Source organism: Nerophis lumbriciformis, linkage group LG21 (assembly GCF_033978685.3).
Source record: "Nerophis lumbriciformis linkage group LG21, RoL_Nlum_v2.1, whole genome shotgun sequence".
Classification (NCBI taxonomy): Eukaryota; Metazoa; Chordata; class Actinopteri; order Syngnathiformes; family Syngnathidae; genus Nerophis; species Nerophis lumbriciformis.
In genome coordinates this window covers 18,817,622-18,824,222 of record NC_084568.2, presented here as the reverse complement: position 1 = coordinate 18,824,222, position 6,601 = coordinate 18,817,622, and the positions used below count along the sequence as shown (strand labels likewise).

The 6,601-nt window shown below is 38.4% G+C and overlaps 1 long non-coding RNA gene across 1 annotated transcript; it reads left to right on the top strand.

Annotated features, from left to right (window-relative positions):
- Window positions 1-1,163: 1,163 nt before the first annotated feature.
- On the top strand, window positions 1,164-1,921 carry LOC140679677 (uncharacterized). Its single transcript, XR_012051047.1, has 3 exons — window positions 1,164-1,266; window positions 1,434-1,730; window positions 1,824-1,921. It is a non-coding gene; the product is annotated as an uncharacterized lncRNA (long non-coding RNA).
- Window positions 1,922-6,601: the final 4,680 nt, after the last annotated feature.

The following is a 6,601-nucleotide window of genomic DNA, read 5'->3' as shown; positions in this document are numbered from 1 at the left end:
CTGATGACGTTTTGAGACATTTTATACAACTACAGCACCAGAAATGTGCTGCTGAAGCAAGTCCGTTTTTTTGAATTTTTCATAAAGGTCCCCCCTTTCGACATTTTAGCAAAAAAAATGTTCTGTAAAAAATGCATTTTCTTCCATTTTTAGGTTGTGTCGGGACTCCTGATGACGTTTTGAGACAGTTTATACAACTACAGCACCAGAAATGTGCTGCTGAAGCAAGCCAGTTTTTTTTAATTTTTCGTAGGGGTGCCCCCTTACGACATTTTAGCAAAAAAAAAATTCTGTAAAAAATGCATTTTCTTCCATTTTTAGGTTGTGTCGGGACTCCTGATGACGTTTTGAGACATTTTATACAACTACAGCACCAGAAATGTGCTGCTGAAGCAAGTCCGTTTTTTTGAATTTTTCGTAAGGGTCCCCCCTTACGAAATTTTAGCAAAAAAAAATTTCTGTAAAAAATGCATTTTCTTCCATTTTTAGGTTGTGTCGGGACTCCTGATGACGTTTTGAGACATTTTATACAACTACAGCACCAGAAATGTGCTGCTGAAGCAAGCCTGTTTTTTTTAATTTTTCGTAGGGGTCCCCCCTTACGACATTTTAGCAAAAAAAAATGTCTGTAAAAAATGCATTTTCTTCCATTTTTAGGTTGTGTCGGGACTCCTGATGACGTTTTGAGACATTTTATACAACTACAGCACCAGAAATGTGCTGCTGAAGCAAGCCCGTTTTTTTGAATTTTTCGTAGGGGCCCCCCTTACGACATTTTAGCAAAGATTTTTTTCCGTAAAACCTTTTTTTTTTTCTTCCATTTTTAGGTTGTGTCGGGACTCCTGATGACGTTTTGAGACATTTTATACAACTACAGCACCAGAAATGTGCTGCTGAAGCAAGTCCGTTTTTTTTAATTTTTTGTAAGGGTCCCCCCTTACGACATTTTAGCAAAAAAAAATTTCCGTAAAACCTTTTTTTTCTTCTATATTTAGGTTGTGTCGGGACTCCTGATGACGTTTTGGGACATTTTATACAACTACAGCACCAGAAATGTGCTGCTTAGGCAAGTCCGTTTTTTTGATTTTTTCGTAAGGGTCCCCCCTTACGATATTTTAGCAAAATTTTTCTTTTCGTAAAACCTTTTTTTTCTTCCACTTTTAGGTTGTGTCGGGACTCCTGATGACGTTTTGAGACATTTTATACAACTACAGCACCAGAAATGTGCTGCTGAAGCAAGTACGTTTTTTTGAATTTTTCGTAAGGGTCCCCCCTTACGACATTTTAGCAACATTTTTTTTTCGTTAAATATGCATTTTCTTCCATTTTTAGGTTTTGTCGCGACTCCTGATGACGTTTTGAGACATCTCCTACAACTACAGCACCAGAAATGTGCTACTGAAGCAACTCCGTTTTTTTAAATTTTTTGCAAGGGTCCCCCTTACGACATTTTAGCAACATTTTTTTTTTTCGTTAAATATGCATTTTCTTCCATTTTTAGGTTTTGTCGCGACTCCTGATGACGTTTTGAGACATCTACTACAACTACAGCACCAGAATTGTGTTGCTGAAGCAAATCTGTTTTTTTTTTTTTTTTGTACGACATTTTAGCAAAAAAAAAATTCCGGAAAATATGCATTTTATTCCATTTTCAGGTTTTGTCGGGACTCCTGATGACGTTTTGAGACATCTCCTGCAACTACAGCACCAGAATTGTGCAGCTGAAGCAAGTCAGTCTTTTAAAATGTTTTGTAAGGGTCCCCCCTTACGACATTTTAGCAAAAAAATGTTTTCGTAAAATATGCATTTTCTTCCATTTTCAGGTTTTGTCGGGACTCCTGATGACGTTTTGAGACATTTCCTACAACTACAGCACCAGAATTGTGCTGCTGAAGCAAGTCCGTCTTTTTGAATATTTTGTAAGGGTCCCCACCTTACGACATTTTAGCAAACTTTTTTTTTTTCGTAAAATATGCATTTTCTTCCATTTTCAGGTTTTGTCGGGACTCTTGATGACGTTTTGATACATCTCCTACAACTACAGCACCAGAAATGTGCAGCTGGAGCAAGTCTGTTTTTTGTTTTGTTTTTCCCTTACGACATTTCAGCAAACATTTTTTTTTGGAAAATATGCATTTTATTCCATTTTCAGGTTTTGTCGGGACTCCTGATGATATTTTGATACATCTCCTACAACTACAGCACCAGAAATGTGCAGCTGGAGCAAGTCTGTTTTTTTAAATTTTTTGTAAGGGTCCCTCCCCCCTTGCGACGTTTTAGCAAAAAAAACGTTTTCATAAAATATGCATTTTTTTTACATTTTCAGGTTTTGTCGGGACTCCTGATGACGTTTTGAGACATCTCCTACAACTACAGCACCAGAGTTGTGTTGCTGAAGTAAGTCCGTTTTTTAAAAATTTTTGCACGACATTTTAGCAAAAAAAAATGTCTGTAAAATTAGCATTTTCTTCCATTTTCAGGTTTTGTCGGGACTCCTGATGACGTTTTAAGACATCTCCTACAACTACAGCACCAGAAATGTGCAGCTGAAGCAAGTCCGTTTTTTAAAAATTTTTGCACGACATTTTAGCAAAAAAAATGTTTCTGTAAAATATACATTTTCTTCCATTTTCAGGTTTTGTCCGGACTCCTGATGACGTTTTGAGACATCTCCTACAACTACAGCACCAGAAATGTGCAGCTGAAGCAAGTCAGTCTTTTAAAATTTTCTTCCATTTTCAGGTTTTGTCGGGACTCCTGATGACGTTTTGAGACATCTCAATTTCAGCACCAGAATTGTGCTGCTGAAGCAAGTCCGTTTTTTTTAACTTTTTGTAAGTGTCCTCCCTTACGACATTTTAGCAAAAATGTTTTTTCGTAAAATATGCATTTTCGTCCTATTTTCAGGTTTTGTCGGGACTCCTGATGACGTTTTAAGACATCTCCTACAACTACAGCACCAGAATTGTGCTGCTGAAGCAACTCCGTTTTTTTGAATTGTTTGCAAGGGTCACCCCTCACGACATTTTAGCAACATTTTTTTTTTCTCATTAAATATGCATTTTCTTCGATTTTTAGGTTTTGTCGGGACTCCTGATGACGTTTTGAGACATCTCCTACAACTACAGCACTAGAATTGTGTTGTTGAAGCAAATCTGTTTTTTTGAATTTTTTGTACGACATTTTAGCAAAAAAAAAAATTCCGTAAAATATGCATTTTATTCTATTTTCAGGTTTTGTCTGGACTCCTGATGAAGTTTTGAGACATCTCCTGCAACTACAGCACCAGAATATTGCTGCTGAAGCAAGTCAGTATTTTAAAAACATTTTGTAAGGGTCCCCCCTTAGGACATTTTAGCAAAAAAATGTTTTCGTAAAATATGCATTTTTTTTTCCATTTTCAGGTTTTGTCGGGACTCCTGATGACGTTTTGAGACATCTCCTACAACTACAGCACCAGAATTGTGCTGCTGTAGCAAGTCGTTTTTTTGAACGTTTTGTTGCTGAAGCAAATCTGTTTTTTTAAATTTTTTGTACGACATTTTAGCAAAAAAAAAAATCCGGAAAATATGCATTTTATTCCATTTTCAGGTTTTGTCAGGACTCCTGATGACGTTTTGAGACATCTCCTACAACTACAGCAACATAATTGTGTTGCTGAAGCAAGTCCGTTTTTTTAATTTTTTGTACGACATTTTAGCAAAAACTACAGCACCAGAATTGTGCTGCTGAACAAGTCAGTTTTTTTGAATTTTTTGTAAGTCCCCACTTACGACATTTTAACTTTTTTCACTTCAGGTCACTGAATTAAAGAAATATGTAATCAGAAACAGGACAAAGCGTGTCACTTGGCGAAGCAATACGAGCGTATCACTGCTAGTCTGCGTCATACTGAAGCAGAATAAGTCTAACGTCAGCCAAGAATGTTAAAATAATATCTAACCGACAGAAATGTATCAATGAAAATATGGAAAAGCTGCTGATGGTGTGTTTGACGGAGAAGCAGCTGGAAGAAGATACGTAGAAATCCACTCTCCAATGTAAATGCTGTACATTGTTATTATAAAACTACAATAACTGTTAGTAGTACAGTCTATTATTGTATTGTTTACATACAATATTTATTATCTAAAAGTTAGTTTTTCTTTTTAAAGGCTGTTTTTAGGGGGGACAAGTAGGGCTGAACGATTATGGCCAAAATAATAATCACAATTTCATTAATATTGAAATCACGATTGTTAATCACGATTATTTACTGTTAGAACATATTTTAACATCAACAGTATGTAAATGTTGCTTTTATTTCAAAATGAAACTATGACAAACAATGCATTAATATAAAATAAATTGTACAATAGACAAAGGGATAATTTAAATTAAAATATGCCATTGCAGATCATAAAGTGCAAACAAATGAAAAAATAACATTATGCATGAAAGTCACATACAAAAGAACACATTCATTGTACTGCTCACATTAAATATAGGACATATGTCTTTGGCCAAAACAACGCTATTACAGCTGATATTTTGGCGAGTCTTTGAGAGGTGGATGGATACGGGGTCCGTTAGGGTATAGTTGATGTTACGCTCGTCTGTATTTTGGGAACTCCCGCTTTTGTAGCTGTTTGTCGGGGCTTTGCGCCGGTGGCGCTCAAACGATGGCGGTTGAGAAAAGAAGGAAAGTGTTGTTAATGCTTAACGTGTCTCCGCAACTCGATAATTTCCAGGTTTCGGAAATGAACGGGAGTGCCGAGAGAACGGCGAAGTGTGCGATTGTGTTTCGGGGGTTAAATTGGGTGTCTGTGGGTAACTCTGCGGGAGGGAAAGGCACTGATGTAATAATGCATTTATTTTTCCTAATAATTTCGGGAGCTACTGGCTGATCTACATTTATTTTTTTTTTTTTTTTTTTTTATTTTTTTTTTTTTTTATGTCCTGTCCAGCTTCTCAGGCAAATCATATAGTTGATGTAGATGCCCATGACGGCTGTTCAGATTTACTTTACAAAAGAGAAGTGTAGGATACTTCTCTTGTTGCCTTATTTGTATTTGACTTTATTAAATGTATTTATATTATCATTTAGTGCAGCCGGGCCGGAGCAGGAGGGGATAGAAAGAGAAAAAAAAAAGAAGACAGAGGGGGAAATTGTGGGGACAAGAGGGGGATTAGACAGAGAGACAAAAACAACAACAGCAAACAACAACAACAACAACAATAGAGCAACATCAGCAAATATGACATGTACAAATATGATGGTAAAAGTAATAGCAAATAAGCAGTTAGCGAAAAATAAAAAATAATACAGAAATGACAATGAGCATTATTACACTACAAATGGATCAATACAAATACCAATAGAAATAGCGCTATTGATAATGAACAATACCAATAATTTACCTTTATTATCAAAAATACAGTTGTTTAAATGCAACAATACATATACGTAATGATAACTTGAGATACGAAAGAATGCAGAAAAATGGAGGGGGAGAAAGAGAAGCAACCTACATTAACCTTGTAGATTGTTATAGTCACAATAGGTTAAGCTTTGTCAGTGTGCCATGTGTTACACCCAGTTTACCCTAGGGCAACAACGTTAATATATGTTTGATGAAACGTGATTATGTGCATGAGTGTAAGTATGCATATGTACTTGTATATGTACAGAATGTGTATATGTGTTTGTACAATGAATGTATATGTACAGAATGTGTATATGTGTTTGTACAGTGAATGTATATGTACAGTATGTGTATGTGTATGTTTGTATATTGAATGTGCGTGTGGATGTACGAACATTAGGTAGGTAAATATGTACTGTATTTGTGTATGTATGTGGGAGCGTAGGTACCTATGTACGTATGTGAGCATATGTGAATTTGCATGTACAATACATTCGACTCCCAGAGTGCGTGGGAGCCAGAGCACGGCCCCATCACCCCCGAGAGCCCAACCCACAAACAGGAGGCGTGGTGCCCAGGGAACCAGGGACCACCGCCCCCACGCAGCCAAGCCGGCCAGCGACAGGAACCCCAGAGCCCGACCCACCGTACCGCCCACAAGGGCCAGCAGCAGGCCGCAGACAGACGCACCCGGCAGAGGACAGGGCACGAGAAAAGCAGGGGACAGCCAGACCCCAAGCCAGCGAGAGACTACACCCCACACGGGCAGAAAGGCGAGACGCCCCGCCCGAGGGACCCAGAGACTCCCCGCAACCGGACGGGAAGACCGCCCCCGCCCCACCGGCAACCGGGCCCCCACGAGCCCACCCCCCACCCCCGGAGAGCGCGGCGAGGCCAGCCCCCGGCCACCCCACCCAAACCGGCCGCCGCAGGACCACCCAGGCACAGGGCCACGGGAACCACCCACCCCACCCGCAGGGACCCCAACGATGGAGATGGAACAACCAGCAACCGCCCCGCCGAGCCCCCCCCCTGAGGGAGGGGAAAAATTAAAAAATAATATTAATAAAATATATTTAAAAAAATAAATAAATAAATAAATTAATTAATTAATTAAAAAAAAAAAAAAAAAGAATTAAAAGAAGATCACAGACTACAATAACTGTTAGTAGTACAGTCTATTATTGTATTGTTTA